General features: G+C 37.3%; 1 protein-coding gene across 5 annotated transcripts in view; it reads left to right on the top strand.

The window, feature by feature from the left end:
* The first annotated feature begins 4,045 nt into the window (after positions 1-4,045).
* tiam1a (TIAM Rac1 associated GEF 1a) overlaps positions 4,046-23,758 on the top strand; it is a 56,256-nt gene continuing 36,543 nt past the window's right edge. For 4 of the 5 annotated variants that reach the window (XM_043250665.1, XM_043250666.1, XM_043250663.1 and 1 more), the window contains exon 1: positions 14,751-14,957. The gene's annotated coding sequence lies outside the window, so the exon portion shown is untranslated. Of the gene's footprint in view, positions 4,106-14,750; positions 14,958-23,758 lie in introns of those variants that run through there. The other variant, XM_043250664.1, reaches the window with a different exon arrangement.

Here is a 23,758-nt window from a genome sequence, read left to right as displayed (position 1 = left end):
GAGACATTTTGATCTGGCCGGATCTGTGATTTAAAGTTTATCTGCTGGTGTTTGTATCTTTAAATCATTTTTAAACTAATTATGTTCACCTGAGCGGTTGTGCGGACCTCTGTTTCCTAGCAACCAGGCCAGATGTCCTGGATCACTGTGGGAGGCGAGTGCGAATCTAAGGGGATGTTTTGGTTCGATGTTAATGTTACATAAGGCCTCTTCATGCATCAAAGAACTTCATTTTGATTTTATAGACATTTTGGTCCTTGTTTCTGGGTTTAGCTTTATAGTTCTCACACTTTTTATCTTGTCCCATCTCTTTGTAACTTCCTATTTGTAAGAACTAAAACAGGATACTTTTGTTTGGTTAAACCCGACTCTCTTAATCCTGGCTTTAATCTCTTATAGAGTGAACTGATATGTTGGAAACCGTCTAGGACAGACCTGGGCAAACTACGGCCCGCGGGCCACATCCGGCCCTTTGTACGTTGGTTTCCGCCCGCGCGAGGTCAAATATAATTATCATAAATTAAACAATTTTTTAAAACTTTTATTTTGAAAAGCGTTACGTCACTAATTAAACGAACGTATGCACGTAAGTGGGTGACGGTTAACAACTACAAATGATACAAGACGGTTAACCCTCAAGATATCGGCTAACGCTAAGAAAAGAAAAGTTGACAAAGAATGCCGTATTTTTAACAAAAAATGGACTGTCAAATATTTCTGTACAGAAGTTAAAGGTAAAGCAGTGTGCTTAATCTGTGGTACACAGATTGCTGTGTTTAAAGAGTATAATTTGAATCTCCATTACACGACCAAGCATGAAGATAAATACAAAAATCTGTCCGATGAAGAGCGTGCAAGGGAGTCTGATGCATTGCTTGCAAAACTACAAACCCAACAGGAATTTTTTTTACTAAACTTCCCGCTGCCAGAGATGCAGCCGTCAGGACAAGTTATGTAATTTCTTACAAAATCGCCCAAAAAAAGTAAGTCGTTTTCCGATGGAGAGTTAAAGGAATGTTTATTGGACTCTGCTGCGCTGATATGCCCGGAGAAAAGGGGCGCATTTGAGAGCGTTTCACTCTCCCGACGCACTGTAACGAGGTGGATAGAGGACATCGCTGGAAACTTAGAGCTTCAGCTGAGGAACAGAGCGTCTGACTTTGACTTTTTTTCTCTGGCTTTGGACGAGAGCTGCGATGTACGTGACACCGCCCAGCTCCTCATCTTCTTACGTGGAGTAACTTCAGACTTTCAAATCACAGGGGAGGTGGCAGCCATGCAGTCAATAAAAGGCACAACTACTGGTAATGATTCATTTAGAGAGGTAAATGCATGTTTGAACATTTTAGGTTTGAAATGAGACAAGCTTGCAGGTGTGACAACACCAGATCCAGAGTTTTGTCCAAATCTGACAGGGAAAAATGTTGGACTTTTAAAGAGAATGCAGGATAAAGTCACAGAAATTAACCCTGTTCAGAAATTGACATTTTTGCATTGTATCATACATCAGGAAGTGTTGTGTAAGACAGTGTTAAAAATGAAACATGTAGTTGATGCTGTCAGTAAAACAGTTAACTTCATCAGAGCAAGGGCTTTAAATCACAATTTGTTGCATTGTTGGAAGAAAATTAACAAGTTAAAAATAAATTGCACTGATTCAAAAATGATTTTGTTTTCTTTTTTAACCTATAAACCATAATTTCACATAACCTAATTTAAATATTTACAAAGTGTGTTAATCTTCTGATTATCAGTACCAGTTATTCAAAATATTTAATTTAGAGCATTTTACAATGAAAAAAAGTTGGTGGCCCTCGACGCAATTCTAGTTTCTCATGTGGCCCCTGATTAATTGCCCACCCCTGGTCTAGGAGCTCTCTCAGTGTGGCTGAGATGGAAGTTCCTCCAATGCTGTCAAAAATACCAGGAACCATGTCATAAGGGAAATAATTTGAGGTACTTGATTCACGTAGTGATGTTTCTTCAGCGTACAGTAGGATATTTGACATCTTCAAAAGCTGCAAGAAGTTCTCCAGAGGGGTCCTCCAGTTCAGCCCGAGGAACCTCAAATGTGTCTTCTTATTTTTACAGTAAACTGTTATGGCTATGTTTAGTCTAGGGATATTTTTAAAACCTATGCTAGAGGACAGATGCCGTACATGACCCTCATACTAAAAGCCGGGGGTCACTGAATTCTCTCTTATGTCTCTAGAATCCTCCTGACCAGACCTTTGCCCCCCAGGTATGTGTGTTATTCAGCCAGAACCTCGAAATAATCTGCGCCTGTGTTGTCTGAAGATGGAGGATCGCTGTGTGGTCCACTTTCACTGGGGTTCAGTCACTTTTTACTGCCTGAGAAAGTTTCTTCTCTGCTCAGCTCTCATGTTCTGGCAGAAGAAAAGTGAAGGACACACAAAACAGACCTCACCTCTGGACTTTTATTGCACCCTTTGGAGTTCACGGACTCTTCTCGATAGTGAGTTGACTCAGGTCACATTCATTCCATATGATCTTATTTTCTTTGACTTTGAGTGTTTCTGAGCATCTGGAGTATCTGAGCATTTGCGAGAGTCTATTTGAATGAACATGTCATAACCCATACTTAAGTGTGCGTTTGACCTCTTTGCTCCACAGATCAAGTGGAATTACTAACATCTGCTCTTAATTTTACGACCCTGTCAGATCAGTGTGCTTGAAAATATTAAGTAAAAAAAAAATTTGACGAATTTATATTTAAAAAGCAGTGGACACCACACTGAAAAGGCCGTTCAAAATCAAAATTTTGAAAGGATTAAAACAGGAATATTGTGCAAAAAAGATGCAAAGCTTAAAAAAACTTTACTATCAGGCCTGTATTTAAATGCATGGAAATGTGCTACAACATTTAATAAAAAAGATTATATTATAACGATCACATAAAAAATAATTTTGTTTACGTTATATATTTACTGTATATACTTAATTTTAATATATATAAAAAATGCACCCATATAGCATGTATTTTAAAATTTACCTGTGTATACATTTCTATTATATATGCATATGTTTAATATATAAACATAACATATTTTTTCTTAAATATGTATATATATATATATATATATATATATATATATATGTGTGTATATATATGTATATATATATATATATATATATATATATATATATATATATATATATATATACACATAATATGTATACATATTATTTAAAATTTTATTTTAGATGTGATTAATAGTGATTAATCGTTTGACAGCACTATTCCATTATATTATGAAAGTAAAATGTATTAAATTACAGAAATGCAAATGAAAATTATTTTGACTGTTGACCTCAGATATGTGTGCTTTTTTGTGCATTATCATATTTTTAGGCATAAATCTACTTCGAAGTGTTTAAATGTAGCCTTTCGCGATAACGTTTGTTAGTGTGTATATATAGCTTTTAACTACTTTTGTGACCTCAAAATGTTACTATGTTTTATTTGGCATGCCATCAAAGGAATATGCTTATTTGTAGCTACTTATCAAAGTCTTGCTCTGGGCCGGTTCTCACAGCTCCAACCATAAAGCTTGACCTTTCGACCCTGTAGTGATGGGACAAACACGCAGACAGGATGCTGTAGACCGACACTAGCCAAGCAATCGACGTACCTCTAGATTTCTGCGTTAGAGACCCCTCCAAGCTTTTAAACTGAACTGAAAATCAGACATATAAATGAATATCATTCACATTTTTCTTCTCTGATGATGAAACACAGTCCAGCCTGCCACAAGAGGAGTGCAAATGAAAGATTGCCAGTTTTTGGGACATTCCCACTCTAGTGTAAACAGGAAGTGGAATGAAACGGACTGCGCAGAGTTATTACTCCAGTTAATAAGTTTAGAATGTACTTGGCCAAGCTCACATCAATTTTGCAACACAAATCACTTCCTTGTTTTCTTATTAGTATTCTGTGGGGTTGAGGATTAGCTCCTTTAAACAGCCGTTATTTAAATGTCTAATTCAAATGCTGAAGCACATGCAAATGACTGTTACAGGTGTGGCTGCAGGGGGATCAGACTGAGGAAGAAAGCAGCGTGCTTACACCTGGATGTGCGCTGCGGTGAGTCGAGATCCCTTCTTTTTTATCCTTTGGGTAGTTTTCAACACCACCAGGTGTTGTGGACAAAGATGTGGGAATGAACATTTGTTTGAACCGATTCATTAAAAAAATTATTGCCGAAGTCTGTAATGCGATAAATGGGTTTTGCTTTGTTCCTTTGTTTGTGTGTGTGTGTGTGTGTGTGTGTGTGTGTGTGTGTGATGGAGGGGGCGACTTTGAAACATTTTAAACATGAAACTGCAAACTTGTATATATTGTACACATAACGTAATCTTACGGGGAAAAATGCATATAATTGTAAATTACTTCTGAAAAAATTAATGAAGTATATGAAAATATAATATATAAAATAAAAATAAATGCATAATTTTTTTTTATAATATTTTAATACTGTATAGGCCGCTTGTTACAATGTGAATTAATTGAATGCAGATGTTAAAGATGTTAAATAAAATGTTTATGCTGATATATGATATTAAAATATTTAATAAAATCAGCATACATTTTTTATGGAATTTTTTTAGTGCTGTATTGCATTTGCTTATGTTAATAATTTATTATTTGAAACGTTTATTATTTGTTATATTAAATAGGGCTTATTATCTGGACAAATTGATTTAATTTTATTATTATTTAATCTATATTATTTCAGGGTCAATTATCTTAAACATCTAAAAATAATTAAAACAACAACCACAACAGCAAAACACTCCCTTTATAATAATACTACTAATAATTGTTGTTATTTTGTCTTTTGACTTTTTCACATGTGCACGCTCGTGATAACCTTTGTTAGATACCCAAATGTTTTCTTAGTCAATATGGTTTAACCTGTGTCAGCAATGATTGACTTGTCATTCTCTTACTATTAGTGCAGTCGCTTTAGGGTTGCACGGTTATTATTGGCAGGTTGGTGTTATCATACCATAGGCAGTTTTTATTCCTGACCTCTGCTTCTAGGTTAAGGTTATTTCAGAGTTGGTAAAAAACAGTCCTTTCTCTTTCTCCGAGCTCGTTAGACAGGGGATGCAATTAGAGTCATTAATTGGAATGGGGGGCGTACTGAGAAAGAAATGAACACCTGGAGGCAAACGGGAGAGTGGGTGGGATTTTTCGGAGTGCAGGGGTGATTGGACAAAGCCGTCTGTGTGTGTGTGTGTGTGTGTGTGTGTGTGTGTGTGTGCGCATCTCTGATAACTCTCAGCATCTTAATGAAGCATGCAAACGCAACTCTGTTTAACGGCTTAATACAGCTGCTAGACTTCTTTATTGGATTTGTCCTCATTTGCCCTTGCAGTCTGTCTGTCTGTGGATTTTTTGTGTGTGTGTTTTTTTTTTCTTGACCGATTTTGAACTAATCTCCAGTATACTTGGGTCAGATCTCAAGGGGCAAAGGTTATTCTTCCAGATTTGTGCCAACAGTATCACTAGCTACAGTATGTGAAGATATTACTGTCTCTTGAAGTGTCCTCAGCTGACTTTTCAGCAACGTCTGCCGTTTAAGTAGGGGGAGGTACTTCTTTTATAGACCCTCTGTGTGTGGTGGGCAGGATTTGCTATCTTTGTAAAGAACAAATGTCCTCACGAGTGTAGTAAAACCTGAAATCATCTATCCTGTGGCATAGATGAGTCTGGACTGGATTAAATCATCACAAAGTCAAATGAAATAAAAAAAAAAAAAGGAAAATAAATATAAATATAATGTATAAAATGAAATAAAATTTGCAAGTAAAACAAAAAAAAGAAATATGCAATGAAATAAATTAAAATATGAAATTAAATAAAACCTAAATTAAAACAACACAAAAGCACAAAACATGAAGGCTTGAAAATTCTTTATTAATTTCTGAAACCATTTATATTATATTTCAAATTTCAGTATTATCATTTGGGATAGGCTAACATTTAGATATTTTTATTAGTGTGCTAGTAATAATTATTATACTAATAATTGTGCTAATTATTTAATTATGAAATGTTTTGTTCTGAAATTACATTAGTGTTGTCAAATGATTATGTTTTTGTTCACATAATATGTGGTGTGTGCAATTAACTAATCACAATTATTTATTTGACGGCACTAAATTATATATAAAATTAAATAATTAAATGTAAGATGTGTTGAAATAAAATATAACAAAATGAAATGCAATACAAAATTTAATAGAAAACAGAACATTTTCCTACATTTGACATGGAATATAAAAATACATGTTGGTAAAGTCAGACCTCAGAATAATGCTGTGGTTGGTCTATAAAAACTGTCATTCTGCCTTTATTTATTGAAGTCTGGGGCTAGATCAGCACCTTTAGGTATCTTTAGGACAAACAAACCGGGAAGAGTTCATACATTTGCTTACTCAGCTACTGTGTGTGTGTGTGTGTGTGTGTGTGTGTGTGTAGCACTCTGTGGGTGGTAAAAGTGCAGGCTGTCCGTTTAAGGGAGGGATTATGCTTTTTTTCCCTTTCCTTTGGGACAGGACATCAGTCTGGGAAGAATTTTTACCTTCTGATGTTTTAATCCCCCACTTTCTCTCCATCTCTCCCTCCTCATACCCCTTTTCCGCTGTCCTCATCAAAACGATGCTTAAGCATCTCTTCAACTCTAAGTAGTTTTGATGGGATTTCAGTCGCTTTGTATTATGTGGGTTTGTGTGCCTGCGAGAGTGTTTATCTCTGTTTGTTATTACAGACAATGTTCAAAACTCAGCTCTGACATAGAATATTTCGTGAATGTAATCACATTTAATGTGTCGACGTGTGTAAATAAATAAATAAATAAAAAGATAAATGCACCATTAATTTGGACTTATTATGCATATTAATGAACTATTATTTATTAAATGAAAGCATATTTATTATATCATTTATGATTATTTAAATGATTTGAATTAATATCATGATGAATATTATAACAATGCATTTTTATATATATTGCAAATGTTGCGTGTATGCTGTTTATAGGCACAAAAAAATATGCATTTTAATTCTGCTTCCTTAAATTCAAATGAACATGCTGTTTTGAATTTAGTTTGAAGATCAAGACTTTTATAAATCAGCACGACCTTGAAGAGTGTGTGCGCTAAAGTGAGAATTTAACACGCATTTCATATCCAGTTAGCCATTATACAGAGACAAGTAGAACTATACGAGAGGAATTAAAGACAGATCACATCTTTTCTGCCTGACCTGGAAATAAGAGATTCACGGTATGGAACGAAAGAGAGAGATAGAGCGAGGGCAGCGGAGAAGAAGGAAGTGAGAGACACGCCAGGGGCAGACTGTTCTAGCGCTGCCGCATCGCTTTTGATTTGCATGCTCTATATCTCCGAGCGCTTGTATTTGTGTTTTGTGTCGTACAGGCATGAAACTGGAGCAGAGCTATTGTGCTGTGTTCCAGTAACAATGATGAAAGCTGATGAGAAGGATGCTTGGGTTAAATGTACAGCCTTTGCAGGCTGGATTCTACTTAAGTTACAACTCCTCTGTTTCACCACCAGCAGCGTGATTTCTAAGGCAGGAGGTCAGGGAGAAATCTGCGTGAGGCAACTGTAGAGTTGAGCAAAGTTTATTCTGTATGCTCTGGGGGTAAGTTAGAATAAGTTAGAATAATTGTCGATTGTTAATTAATTACTATACGTGTCATTTAGATATAGGCTAGAAAATCATTTGGGGTTGTGGCATTGTGATACACTGCCCATATCACATTTATAACACCAGTAGCTCCGGATTTAATGGTTATTCTGTTTCATTTACCTCCTGACTCATCTTTTACTGTTCCTTCTAGAGTCTTTGAATCCTCCACTGACAAAGGCTCAGTGTGACTGGGAGGCGAGTCTGCTCTCAGATGAGCTTTTTATGTTATCATCTCTCCGAATGATTCAATGATTTATTGTACTGCAGGTAGATATGTGACTATTATTAGTCTCATGCCCATGTGGCTCCTATTACATTTCCTAACCAAAAATCGCAATATCTGAAGCGGTGATGGCTATCAGTGCTATTTTCAGATTTACAGAGTTGATTCAGCCTCCATGGATCACACACTGATTTTATAAACTCTCAGAAATATAGGTACAAAAGCTCACCGGGACCGTACCTTTTTATAGGGTACATGTTTGTACCTTAAGGGTCCATTTTTGTGCCCTAAATGTACACATCAGTACTTAGAGTGTACGTATTTCAACCTAATAGGTACAAAGGTGTACCTTTTGAAAAGGTTCAATATATATATATATATATATATATATATATATATATATATATATATATATATATATATATATATATATATATATATATATTATGCTTTTAAAATGCTTTTATATCTTATATGCTTACAAAGGCTATTTATTTGATTGAAAACAGTGTAAAATATTGCATGTGAAATATAATGTTTATTTAAAATAGCTGTTTACTATTTTAATATATATATATATATATATATATATATATATATATATTATTTTATTTTTTAATATTCTTGGAACATTGCTCCTGTCTTCAGTGACACATGATCCTTCAGAAACCGTATTTATATGCTAATTTTGTGTGGGGGATTTTTGGTGTGTGTCACAAAGTGCTGACAAATGATTAATAACATCCGAAAACTTTTTTTACATGTATGTGTGTGTGTTTTATATTATATTTAGAGCATGTCTATATAAATACACACACATGCATGAATATATTTAAGAAAAATATGTTAATTCATTAAATATATTTATCAGTAATATAAAGAATATTATATAAAAATATGCGTTTTATTTTGTTTGTTTTGTTTTGGATGTTTTGAAACTTTTATTTTGGACAGCACTATTTATTTTGACAGCACTAAACATTATAAATGCTTTTATTGTTACTTTTGAGCAGTATTGTAACTACTGACTACTTTTCCTATTCATTCTAGTAATGTGTAAATTAGGCATTTTTAATGTTTTTTTAACATTGTGTTTTGTTTAGGGTTAAAGGAAATGTAAAGTCAACGGAAACGTTCTCTTAATTTTCTTCCAGGACGTTTTTTTAAGCGTACAGAACCCTCTAATTACAAAACATTCCATATAAAATTCCATAATCCATCCGTCAAGCAGTAAGCTGTCAGCGTGCAAATTACAAGACTCCTACATCAAGCAGACAGCGAGCGTCCGCACGACATTTCCCCCAGATTAACAGACGTCACACTGAAGACCTCAATCAAAGTCAACCGGGCCCTCGTATTCGTTTTGATTAGATTTGCATATTTCAATTTTAGAACAGAAATTGCTCAGTGATGTTGTTTGGTCAAGTCCCACAAGCCCATCTTGGCGTGTGTGTTTTCATAATGAATTTTTTCTCAGCCCCAGTCGGCCAGACCTCTCTTTTTCTGCATCACTTGAACGTTTGACTCGATTTGGTGCCTGGACTTGTGTCCCAGGGGCTTTGATGTAAATTGAAGAGAACCTCAGCGCTTGGACACTCTGTCTGGGCATCCAGCCTAATGAGAGCAGCCCGGGTCACCTCCGCACCTCTCTCTCCTTTTTTTTGTCTTTCTCTCCGCCTGCCCTTCCTGCTCTTCTTCTCCATTATCCACCTCTCTGTCTGTCCTCTCCCTGAATTTAATTTTTCATCCTCCTCAGTCTTTCTGTGTTTCTTCTACCACACATCTAAACACACATTCCATCCGTCCCTCTGTTGGTTTTTGCACTCATCCCATTCATAATACATCTCCCAGAGAAGGAAGACCCACGAAACCAGTGGTTTCCTGGCCTCAATAGACTTGGCCCACATTTTCAGCTTACTGTCAGATGTAATAATGTAGCAGTGTTCTTGCATTAGCATGTCTGGTTAGAAGATGCCCATCAGCTTTGCTGAGCTTAACTGGAGCTTGTGTAATTCATGAGAAATCACTCCGCCTGTAAAGCTGCATGTAATATGCGGTAATGTGAATATTATTCCTGCATCTTCAGCTACCGCCCTTAAATATGCACATAAACATCATATTAGAAATGTATATTTGTGTAGCTGACGTCTTATGCTGTTGCCAGATTTAGACAGAATTAACCCTAATTTTAAAATTATTTAAAACATTTTTCTGTGCTTTTTTTTTTTTTAAAAAAAACATCCCCGATGTGGTTTTTGACACTTATAAATCCGCGTAAAAAGTTGCAATTCATAGCAATTTTAAGTTAAATAATCATATATCTTTCTTGTGACTAAATGTTCCTGTTTGAAACTTAAACCAATTAAACAAAATGTCAATGTATATACGTCACAGATGATTTGTTTGTACAAAAATTGTTATACACGAGATGCTTAGTCTTTATTCTTCTCTCTGTGTGTTCTTATATCCTAGATAATTTCTCTTAATGTTCTGAGGGCCCCATTGCACACTCAACTAGACTTTGTTTGCACAGATTATTTTTATCAGTTGATAAGTCGCATCCTGTGTCGTCATACTCTGTCTTTTGTCAGAGAGAGAAACATCCATAACCAGGAACTTTTTTCAATAGCCAATACAATACTTAAAGGCCTAATATTATGTAATGCGACAGCGTCATACCCTTTAATAAAGTAGGGGAGATGCCAAATGGCACATCTTCCTGTCATGTTTCATGTTCTCCGTGATGATAAACTCTTTTAATAAGTATTTCTGTTTTTGGAATTCGTGCTGTGATTCAGACTCCCTGTAGCCGCTCTGTGGTTGTAGTCACAGGTGTTCTGGAGATGATTTATTCATTTGTTTATCCAGGTGGCCTCTGTAGCTTCGGGCTGACCGTGCCAACCTTGCTGCGGGCAGAGCAATGGAGTTTATCACACAAATGATGGCGTGATCTACCCTTGTGTGCGCTCTGTGAAATTGTAAAGAGGATACCGACAGGCTTGGAGGGTCCACGGGCAGTTTAGTTGAGACACTTAGTCCCGAACACCTGCAGCTTTGTGTGCTGTTTTAGCATGCATTTGTGTATGTGTGTGGATTATGAGGGAGTTGTCTCATGGTAAGGTGCTCGATAAAATATATATATATATATATATATATATATATATATGTGTCCCGTATTTAAGTGTGACCTCACTTTCACGCTGCAGAGTCAGTTGGAGATAAGAGAGACAATGTCAGCAGGTGTGTGGCTTACGGGAAAAAGGGTGAAAGAACTAGATGTAAGATCTAGATATGGACATGCAAATCTCACACACTAATGGTAGGCAAATTTAAATTATGAAAGTGCTTTTATATTAAATATATATATATAAAAGAAACATGATGTCTAATTTAAGTTAGAATTAAACATAATTCATAACATATAATACATAAAAAATGTATATGTTTCCATGAAACAGCTTTTGAGTCAATTGTCCAATTACCTACGTTCCCTTGATAAACGGGGGAGGTACTTATTAAAGAGCTGTAAGTCTTTAACCTTTCCTCCAGTTTTGATAAGAATGCCCTCAAGTTAAAGCTCGGAGGGTGTATGTTAAGCCCAAATTCTAATAGTATAATAATAATAATAGTATAGTAATATTCTAATGTTTCACTCTTTAATATGTTTTCAGGTTATGTTACGTCAAGTTATGTCAGCATTTAAATAATAATAAAGTAATGCATGTGCCTGTATCCGCACTGTATAAGACACATTAAAGATAAATAATGAATGCATAACTGTAAACAATTTCCAGCCCAAATGAATAATCCATGCCAATCAAAGGCATTAAGTCAGTGAAAGAGAAAGAGAGACAGAGAGGTGGGGGTGAGTCTTCTATCATTCCCTCTTCCCTTTCACCCTTTTTTCTCTTTTACCCTCTCAATCTCCCCCCGTCATCTTAGACCCATTCTTAATGTAGTTTTTCTATCCCCTTCAGCCGCCTGTACCTTTTATCAGCGTTTGAGTCAGTGAAGATCAGAGAACGGCAGTCTTACCTATTCTATTGTGTATGACGTTTCCTTATAGTAGCTTCTTTTCTTTCCGTTTCTGAATTCTGATTAAAACCGTCTGACAGGAAGCTTCAGCTTGCTCGTCTGTGAAAACACAATGAGATTTGTTATCAGCCGTATTTCTCATATTGGAAATACGCCCTAGCACACGCAGTAGACTTTCGTCGAGAGTACTTGGGGTCTATATACTAGATTCGGGTCTTCATGATTTTTCTAATATGCTGATATGTTCTCGAAAAGAGCGCAAATGGCATATTATTTCATAAAGTAGGAATAACAGTAGGAATAGCAGTTACGTATTTGTGTTTGATAATGTGAGTGTCTGTGAGAGGGTTGGAGAATAATAGACCTGTGATCTGACTGACAACGTGCGAGACCCTGGAGAACAGCATACAGGTGGAGCATCTCACACCTTGACTCGTTATTCTGCGTGCTTGTCTAAACACGCTCATGGCTTCTGTAATCGAATCACTCTAGTGTTGCAGTCATCCAGTACGCGGTGAGTGATATTCAGCCAATAGATTAGCAGAATCCGCTTGTGCTTAGGGAAGAACTTGTGCTTGTGGGTAAAACATCACCAAACTTCAATTCTATTCACTTTTTGTGTGTCTGATTCAAACGTCGTTTTGTGATTCCTTAGAGCCTGTTTGTTGTGTGAATGTCATCAACAGCCCGAGGAGTGAAGGTGTGTCTGCTTTGTTCTGAAGGGAAGTTTAGGTGATGAAAAGCAGTACGGGACATCATCTAATTCTCCACGCCCTTCTCCTTGCACAGACATGTTTGGCTCTCACGGTTGGTGAAGTACTGAAGTAGATGCAAGATGGATTTCTGGAGAATTGCAGTGATGCAAGTCTCTAAATTCTTATTCATATTGTCATGCCCGTTATCATATAGTCAGTTTTTTCTATGCATTTTCAGTAAATGGGTAGTTTGAGCTTTAAAAAGAATTACAGTCTTTCAAAGCAAAAAGGTTGTGCAATTTGAGTTTCATTGTAAGTGTGCGTATGTGTGTGTGTGTGTGGGTGTATATATAATAAATATAACAAAAAACACATAATTTTACATGCATCTGTGTGTATTTATATATACATGATAAATATACACAGTAGTGCATACATGTTATTTATATATATATATATATATATATATATATATATATATATATACTCTTCATATATTAATTCTTTCTTACAATAAAGTAGAAAATAGATTCGGTGATCAACAGATTATGAGTCTTTGTAAAGCCATTGTAAATCTGGAAAATGTAGTTGATTTTAAATATCGCTCTTTCTTACTCTCTTTCTCCTCCCCTTCACCCAGCGCGTCATTATAGGCGTACGCTTCTGTCATACTCACTGATCTGTGTGAAATGCTCTAAATCTGTCCCTCCCAATCATGAGAATCCTGGCCACACAGCCGCCCTCATCTTAAGCCTGACCCAGAGACACTTTACCAGAGTTATAACCAGATTGATGACTCTGTGTTTGTCACTCCTTACTTGACTCTAAGCCTGAGACCATGCAAGTGTGTATAATGTGAGTGTGTGTGTGTGTGTGTGTCTATGTGTATGTGTAAATCTATATATTACACTAGATTGTAAATTTTATATGCTTTTTCAGTTGTGTTCCTAGCTTCAAACGTTCTCTGTACTGTGACGCAACAGCATGAAGGGGTTGGTTCTGTGGAAGCCTGTAGAGGAAACACTCAAGGAATGTACATGCATTCATACACCTATGGTTTCTATTCAATAGGTTTGTAAGCACCAGTTACTCATTGACCAGCGTTTACAGTGGGGTCTCTGAAATAATAATACTAGTTCTTTGTGCAGTGGCTGCTCCCAGCAGCTTGCCGTGGGTTAAATCCCTGATCTCCACAACTAAGATCAGTGAGGAGTTTCCCACGCCCCCCTCTCCCACTGATATACTAGCCAGAGGCGGATATGACCCGCAGCATTGCACAACTCTGTTTTCAGCCATAAATCCACAGAAAAACAAAGAAGTTTATCTCTATAGGCATGATCTGTAATGTGTATTATGGACTTTGGACAGACTAGACACCTTTAATTTGACAAAATTATAATGAGGGAAAAGTTCAATTTGCATTGTTTTATATCTTAGTATATATTGTTAAGTGCAACAATGAAAATACTTCTGCTTGTAAAATCTGACCATTAAAAAAAAGCATAAGCGGCGCATTAGATGTGACATGGGAATACTTTATTGACTTTTTTTCACATACAGCTTTCCCAAGCTTCAGTACACACACAAAAACATTAGCATTACTTTTTAAAACGTGAACCGTTTATTTTATACTAACATTTTATGTAAATGTTTATTTATATTTTTATGTGATTTTTTATTTTTATTTTTATCTTTATCTTTCACATAATACCATAACACAGTGGTAAATATAGTAAAATACTTTGACAAAATTTGCATTATTATGTGAGTATGTTCTAGTGTACGACTTGTGTACACAAGTATGTTATCTTAGGGGCTCACAGGCAAGCAATTTAAAAGGAAACAGGGTGTCTCAAAGCTTAGGGGCAAAGACCCGGGCTGCGTGCTGGCAGATACTGTTGATCCAGAGGAGGTGAAATGAGAGAGAGAAGGAGAGGGGGAAGAGCGAGGGGGGAGGTGAGAAGGAGAGGGGGAGGAGAAGCAAATGGAGGAACGGGGAGGGTTGTGCAAATGGGTGAGAAAGAGAGCTAGAGAGAGCGCACACACACCCCTTTCTGCGATCTCAGCGGACAGACTCATCCTCACATGGTTGGAGTGAGTGTGTTGTGGAGTTGTGATAGACACGAGACACAGAGACGTGCAGGATTACAGCCAGTACTTGGAGGAGACATTACCTGTGTGAACTGAGCCAGAAGACGTTCAAACTCCTGATGTTTGGATACTTTATTGAGGAACAAAAACGGACCTAGGATTTACCTCTGAGGTATGCCGCACTACCAACTGTATTCCCATGCTGTTTTACTGTCTTTTGCAATTGGACATTTATGTCTCTCCGTTGGACTTTCTCTGGGTCCCTTGGGACCGCGCTCGAGTGGATGGCTGACAGTGATAAATGCCACACTGCTTGGTTAATAAGGTTTCCTTGCCATAGAGGTTTCCAAAACGAACGATTCTATGGTCATAAAAGCCCTTCATCTAGACAGAAATGCTTATAAGCCAAGGAGGAGGATCCGCCAGTGTATATTCTCTCCCACATGCTGCCTTTGTGTGTGCGTGTGAATTTTCTCACTGTACGGAGTAAACCTCCCAAGTTTGCTCTATATTTTTGCCGTTCTGTCACAAATCGTCTTCAGTGTTAAAATGTTTTGTAAGTATGAGACGTAAGTGACAACGTGCTTTTACAGAATATAATGTATTCGCAGATCTGTCAACGGAGTCTGTCTGAAATGTTTTGCAGCCTTGTTAAGTTCTGCTGTGTTCTCTCATGAATAATGTGCCTCATTTAAAAGTTACACTGTAAACCACCAGAGCGGCTCCAGGATAGTTCAGTGTGTGTTTTTGAGTAGGAGTGTGTGTGTGTGTGTGTGTGTGTGTGGTCTACAGTACTGTGGAATGTGATTCATTGTGATGAGGTGAATTGAAAAAGCAACTGAGTAGAGATTCAGAGAAAAGATACAAAAGGAAAACAGACAGCAAAGTGAAATATAAATAAAATTACATATTGTATATAGACACCTAAAATGTGTTTAAGCAAGGTAAAAAGACGATCAGTCCTGAAAGAAAGACCTAGCTGAAGTGGACCACTAATGTTTATACTGGTCTGTCTGGGCTCAGCGGGGTCACTGTTGCGGGTCTCAGCTGTTCACAGTCAGACAGAGATGGCACACGGGGTGCCAGATTCTTCGGTCGCCTGAGGTCTCCCAGCGGTCTAGTGGCTTTATGAATGAATTATCGCAGAGTGCGCTGTGGAGGAACTCAGACGGGCCAAACAAAGACTCCTGCATACTTCAGTCTAGGAGCAAACACAGCAAACAATGAACCACACTCTTCCTACACCAACATATCACTGACGTCTCCCTCAGAAACAGACTGGACTGAGACTACCTGTCTCCTTTAGGAGCTCGTATCTGGACTTTATCTTGTGCGTCTGTCTTGCTCCCGTCATACGCTGTTTAATCAATGGATTAGACTCAATAAACACACTCCTTCCTTTAAAAAGGGCTATCACACAGTCAAATTGATTTCCGAGCCCAGTAGTTTGGGTCAATAAGTAGTAGAAAGGATTGTTCCTCAAATACCGGGCATAAGAAATGCAAAAACCACATTAACACATAAAATACCGGAGATTCTTTGGGAATTGCAGACCTTGCGGTAGTTGCTGGTTATTCAAGTGAAATGGGACGTGTGTGTTCAAGCATGATTGTGTGCCAGTATCCATTTGCTTGTATTTGAAACACTTTATTGGTCTAATACTGTATTTGTATAGAAGTGTATGCTTGTGTATGCATATGAAGGCTTAGGAAGGCAATCATGTTGTTTTGCTTCGCTCTGTAAGTGTGTTAAGTGGAACTAAGTAACAGAATGGCTTCACCGCGACCCTCAGGGCATTTCTTCCTTCTTCTGCCCCACTGAAGCAGAGGGCATCAGGGTGAAACGTGGGGGGTAGAAAAACTATATGTGTGTGGGGGGTAGGAAATACGGCTTAAATGGGTCACAGCACTGCCACAGCATGTTTAAAGTATACATTAACAAAGCTAATAAAAGAGATGAGGAGATAAAGAGAGATAGGCGAGATTCTGCGTTCATAAAAAGTGTCTGAATGGAAAAAGAGAAAGAGAGAATACACTACCATTTTAGTTCAAGTGAGATTTTTTTTGATTTGAAAGAAATTAAAAAGGAGACAATAAATGAATCAAAAGTGGAAAACAACAAACAATGAAACTTCCAGCAAATAAAAAAAGACATTAAGGCCTTGATTGGTTTCCGCTGCACCTGCATTTGATCCTGAAAGAGGTTTGGAAATAGTTTTGAGAGTTTTTTCAAAGCATTTATCTCTAAACTTTTTACAGATACTCTAAAGTAGTTTGATACAGTTTTTTTTTACGTTGCGATCAAACACATGCAGTCATTGTTCTCACTGACAGCTCATGAATACATATAACCTAGAAACCAAATGACAGAAAGGATCAAACAAGAAATGCATAACCATTATGGATTATCCGTGACTTGTGTCCTCTGTAAACCCATCAGGAATAGTCTGTATTGTATGCAATATTGTAATCCTCATGTTAGATGTGTATGTGCGAGACCTGACAGATATTCCCCATTGTCTCTCGCTAATGTCTGTTTCTTAATGCAGCGTGTCCTCCATTCATTCAGCGTGTCCTCCTCTTTCAATATTAGCACTTGACTGGTTGTTTAAGCGTAGACCCACAGGAAGTGATGAAGAGAGGGTAATGGGAGAAAAAATGGTTTAAAAACATACATGGCTTTGTTTCACTATGTGTGTGTGAACAGTGTAGGTTTCTAAAAACATCTTAGAAGAAAACAAGAAGAAAACTTCCTCTAAGGTCACAATATCTGACCTTTTACCTTTAACTTCTATTAAAGGCATTAAAAGAAATGGGACATTATAGAGTGAAGTGTTTTTTTTCCAAGTACTGTAACTGGTTTATAGGAAGATGCCTAAAGTAAGGGTGTGTGTGTAAATGGTCTTGCTGACGTTTGTATATGTCATGCTTTTTCATAATGATACAAGAGGTATCTCTTCTGGTCTAAATCCTGCAGAACCAGAAAAATGACATTTCTAACCCCAAGGCAGGAAGACTCATACACAAATGCATGGTTTCAGAAGTCCAATTCCATAAGAAAGTGATTCATGCCAAGCCAAAAGAAGAACAAAGTAGCGGTGTAAATTTGAAAATAGAAAGTATGTGCATGTGTGTGTTTAAACTCTAGTAAGGTGATCTTTGTGTGAGAGAGTGTGTGCAGTAAGTTGTGAATGGACTGCTAACACCTAGATCAAGCACCTTTAAGTCAAACAACTACATCTTAAGGAAAATCCACAACCGTTTAAGCATTTAAATTTACCTGTCACAACAAAGGCCTTGATCTGACACATTTCAGATCACTTTAATCTTCGAAGATCTTCAGACCGCAAGCCTGTTGAGACGGGCCACACAGCTGCAGGCAAACCACAGATTACTTACTTATTCACTTAACGACTTTAGTGAGACCATTGACAAGAATAATGTATAAAAAAAGAGAGACAGGGAGGATAAAAAGAAAGAGGGGGGTTGTTGGGAATTAACCACGTCAAACTTTAAAGTCAGATAAATTTGAGTCTGAGAGTCTCAAAGAATAAAGACTCTCAGTTCATAAAAGGACAGTTCACCCAAAATTGAAGTGAGTGAAAGAGTTTTTAGATGAACTATCCCTTTAATGCTGCTTAATCAAACTTGTTCCCATCTCTGTTTGTGACTAAATCCTTTCAGTCAAAGCACAAAAGAGACTCCCCTTCAGCACGGGTTATCAGGGAGAAAAGATTGGCTTCCTCAATATCCTCCACTGACCTGGAAGAGATCAGATCTTGGTCTGAAAAGAGACCGCTGTTGCATGCTGGTCTATTTTACTTTCCAAATTAGCTTTCTTTTAAGCGGAGACCTGAGTGTCTTCATTCTTGCCTTGTGGCATGCGGGTGCAGGTTTTGTTGAGCCTCTTCCGCTTGTTTGGCACAGAGGAGAAGATGTGATAAAAGCAGCCTCTTGCTTTCAGCAAAAGCTTTTTCTGTGATGCCAGCTCCGTGCAGCACAAATGCACAGGCTGCGAAGCTTCGCTGTGGCTTTTACATACAGCAAGGTCAGAGGATTACAATAATATAAAGTCACACACTTGCTGCCTTGGGGCATCGTGGTCCCGTTCGAGAAAGATTACACTCTTCGTAGTGAGGCACACATTTTCTCTTTGTTAGCTTGATAGTGCAAGTATCCTAAAGGCAACATGACGTTAAAAATATCACAGATGCAATCTGTGATTCCTGGCTTTAATGTTTTTTTTTTTCAACTGCACTAGAACTAGAAATAATTCTGTATATTCTGCTGTAGAATGGAATTCCCTCCTCCCATGATGTTCACTTATGATGTTAGTCAAGGCTATTGAACCAAAAGTTTACTGACCCAAAGTGGAAACAGTAGGTTATGACCCAAATATTGTCTGCGGCATACCTCAAGGCTCTGTTTTAGGGCCTTTTTTTGTTTTCTGTATATATGCTGCTTTGAAAGGATCTGTTGTTTAAGCCTAGGATACACCAAGCTGATGGTCTGCCATCAGTCAACGCCAGGCGGTTGGTGAGCGTCTTGTCTTGCTAGTTTGTTTTGTGTCTTCCACACATTAGTTCTTGCTCGATTGAACATGTTAAATCAGCTTTGAGCCCGCCTGGACTGTCGGGAGTGATATCTCTGGATGTTTAGTTTAGCGAACGGGTCAGTGAGAAGTAAAGTGAAAATGACGAAAACGAATATCTCAAGCATCTAATATGAATATTTTCATAACAACACAAGCCACTTACAATGAAGAAAGTTAACAGCATAACTGATATTCAAAATGTTAAGCAAGCACTACTTCGTTTATGTTATGTATATCTCCATATATATCGTGTATATCCTTATTTCGCTTTTTCATTTTAAATTATGAATATTGATAGCTGTTGATATAGATAGTTTGATGTGCCCCAGCCTTTAGAAACATAACTTTGCATACTAATGTTATTGAAACAATACTTGGCTCTCTCTATTGCAACATAATTTGGCGGTTCTACTTTACAATCTCCATTAAAACATAAAAAATTTTGTGGCTATGTTTTAGTTTATGCCATTTTTACTCTATGCTGCATAGTCATGCATGTGTAAATGTGGGCAGTCATATGTTTTAGTATTACAGTAATATCTAAATGACTATTTTTTGTAAATAGTCTGTGTAGACTGGTAAGGGAAATTTGCGTTTTTTAAATATTGTACAGTTGTAATTCTGATGTATATGAAATGTTTAGATATGATCCTATCAATACAAACTTCTGTTTCATGAATTGCAGAATTCTGGCAGAATGAGCAGCCTTCTCATTAGCAGTCTGGTAAAGTGTGTTCACTGCTGACGCACTTTGATGAGACACCTTCTGTGGGACATGACAGCCTGCTGAGGAGGAGAAAGTGAGATCTACAGTGTATATGGTTGGGTGTGTGAGTGGTTTTTTGGCTGTGTGCTGGCAGGATGTGTGCGAGATGGAGGTGGTTTATAAAGGACAAGTTGGTCAGCAGTCTTGCTCTGAATTGAGCCTAAATAGTGTCTGGCACTGATGTGGTAATGGGGTATTGATCTGTAGTGGTTTGTCCGATGGCGTGTGTGTGCTTCAGAAATAGCTCTATTGTGTCTCTGTGGTGAAAGGCTGAGTCTCACTAGCGCGCGCACACACACAAAATATCACGATGAAGAGATAAGATTCATTGCCTTCCAGTCGTATAGAAATCATCTAGCACTGAGATCTAGATTTACTTCACCTATAACCACAAACCAGTCATGGAGGGCATGGGCAGTTCCTGTAAAGTTAGTTCCTCTTCTTGTATAAGAGAAAAACAATGTTGCAAAATTAACCATATTTTCTATGTACTGCAATCAAACAATAAGAATATGCAACAAGGTATGAAGAATTATGGTAATATTTTGAATAACTTTTATTTATTTTACTTTGCTTCGTTTTATTTTGTATTATTTCATTTTTGCTTTTGTTTTTTCTTTTGTTTTGTTTTTGATCAGATCTCTCTTGGCTTTATCCAGCAGCAATGGTTAGCCTATTACTTTAAATTTGAATTTAAAACTAGAGAGAGATGCATACATGAAAAAAAGAAAGAATTGAATGAATGGTCAGAAAGCTATTCTTCTAATGAGCTTTCATTCTGTCTTTGCTTTTGTAGTTTGTCTGTCTCTCTTCTGTTTGCGTGTGACATTCCTGTCCTTTCAGGGCCCAAAGCAAAAGCTCAAGTCTTTCAACTCCCTACCCTTTTTTTCCTCTCCCTTTATTTCTTGAAGGAGCACTTTGTTTGTGAGGTTCTGCTTGTTGACGCAGGTGCAAAAAAAATGAAGCTAGAGAATAAGAGAGTGGAAGAATGAGAGAATGACGGAAGGCAGGCACTCAAGATTACCCCTCCTCCCCAAATGAAGTCTGTTAAGGTCCTAAAAGATGGCTTGAGGCCTTCTGAGCTCACTCATTTCCTCTCTCCAGACCTGTCAGGGCTTGTAGGTTGTTCTCATCAGCTGTGGAAGTTTCTGTCCGTTGGTCTCAGGTGTGCTGAGGAAGGGCTATAGAGCAGCGGTGTGGCTTTCAGTGCCCCCTCCACCCCTCTTTTCCTTTCCTTTCCACTGGGGCTTCCTGCCAGATGAGAAGAGCTGTTGGCTTCGAGCCAAAGTCTTATCCTACCTCTCATTCACCGTCAGCAGCAGGAATCCCAAAGCTACGAGTGCGTGCGCTCATTCTGGATGTGTGAACTGCCAGCATTAGTGGCCATTCTCTCCCACAACACTTGACACAAGATACCCGTGTGTGCGCTGAGAATTTGTTCAGCCTGAGCTTGCCGTGGTGCTACAGACTGGACAAACTGTGATCTTTACAACTTTTTCCATTCTGACATATGACTTTGGGGTCTTGGCCTTGCAGTCACTGAATGTCTCGTTGCACTGTGGTGCTCATACAGTAAATACAGCTCTGAATCTGACCGTAATACTCTCTCTGTAATAAAAAGCAATGGGTTTATTTAGGTTTTGTTTAGGACAGATTTTTCCCCCCAGCCATGTTTACACACCATATGCAAGTAGATGTGGTAGAAATCTGAAGAAAAAAAATTCTATATGATGTGAGAATTTGTCAGTCCCAACTAGTAGTTTTTTCTTTAGTCAGTTCATGGCTTGAAAGTAACACATAAGTGTCTGCAGCTGTGACAAAATCCACTCTTTCGCTCCCTCTTTCCCCATATAATGAATTATTAGTATTTTATTATATATATTAGAGCTGAAGAACAAACTGTGGCCTTTCCCATGTGTTTTAAAAGTTGTCTCTCTCTATTCTGATATTTGAGCTGAGAGAAGAGAACACAGCAGCATCCAGACATGCTCATCCACATTCATCCTTTTGTCTCTTGCCCTCTCGATTTCTCCCTCTCTCTCTTTCCCCAGACTGGCACTCTTTGTTCAAGCGTGTCATTGGAAGTGTGTAAATCGTGAGCCCTTCAGCCAAACATTTCTCCCCTCTGATCAGTGAGAGGACCCATCTGCAGTCCTCCTCCTCCTCCTCCTCTTCTCTTCCTGCATGTCATCACTCCATTTTCCCCAGACAGAGGACACAAATTAGCCCCATTTACACTCCATTTCCCCCAACTTCACTGCCTCTAACCTGATAATGACTGGTGCATCTAGATGAATTAGGATGATGGCGATGAATTGTGTGCGGGTGTAGAACATCAGGATATAGACATGAGTGCGGCCATAATGATGAATCTCACACCTGAAAGAATAAAGCAAAATGCCACGAGAAGCCATGCATTACAGTGATTTCACTGTGGGTACGCGGTGATGTGAAGTGGAGGTAAAATCACTGTAACACATGGTCTCAAGTGACTTGCTGCTTTGTAGAAAATGTCAGCACCTGCAAAATGATTAAAAACACAGATGCGCCGTTAATACTGTTTAGTGTTGCCAAGCAACATAGCAGCTCGCATTAATATAAAATGTGTGGTCAGGTGTATTAAAATGCCTTTGAACGTGGCTCATTCAAACTGAATTTGATAACAGTCACTATATTGCCATCATATAGCATATAATAGAGCATGCTATAATAGAATAGAAAAAAAAACTTTAATTATAAAGGTCAATTAATATGAAAAAACATGTAAAATAAATAGATTTTTGATCAATAAAAGTTTTGGATATGACCTTACTAAAACACTAGGTTCTTAAGCTTTATTTTTATATTTGTAGGAATAGCCAAAAATACATTTTGTTGGTCAAAATTATAGATTTTTCTTTTATACCAAAAATCATTAGGATATGAAAGAAAGGTCACGTTGCATTACGATATTTTGTTTGTATGATATCTCAGCCAAATATTGTCCTATTTGTCCTATATCATTACAAATTATAAATCAATGGAAAGCGCATTTGTTCAGCTTTTTGAAAAACAGCAAAAAAAAAGAGAGCTTTAAAAAAAAATATTTTATGATATGTTTTTGTGGTCAAGAGTCAAATATTCCTTTAAGAATATAGAATAGAATAGAATAGAATAGAATAGAAAAATAAAAGAATACATATACATTTACAAAAAGAACACCTTTGTTTGAAAGTCATATATTTTTATACAGCAGCTTAATGTTAATAAACAGGAAAATAACAATGTTAATGTTGTAAAATTATTCAGTTATGAATCTAATTAAATTTCAGCTGTAAAGCAGCTCAGTGAATACAATGTAATTTTTTTAATAGAAACTTTTTTTTTACCAAAGCACTGTCGAGTACGCATCAGAATAAAATACAGGAGAATAGAATAGAATAGAAATAATGCTTAAAATAAAAATACATTTAAATAAAATAAAATAAAATAATATAGGAATATCTGAGCACTTTTATTTGAAGGCTTTACATGTGACTTTTCACTAATGCACTATCAACAAAAGCACAGATGAGAGAAATGAATGTGACTTCAGACATTGAAAGAAAGTGTTTCTGGGTCTCCTGAGAGTCTAT

Source organism: Puntigrus tetrazona, chromosome 10, assembly GCF_018831695.1.
Source record: "Puntigrus tetrazona isolate hp1 chromosome 10, ASM1883169v1, whole genome shotgun sequence".
In the NCBI taxonomy this organism is placed as follows: domain Eukaryota; kingdom Metazoa; phylum Chordata; class Actinopteri; order Cypriniformes; family Cyprinidae; genus Puntigrus; species Puntigrus tetrazona.
Note: the sequence above shows the minus strand (reverse complement) of the source record. Positions and strands in the feature narration are given on the sequence as shown.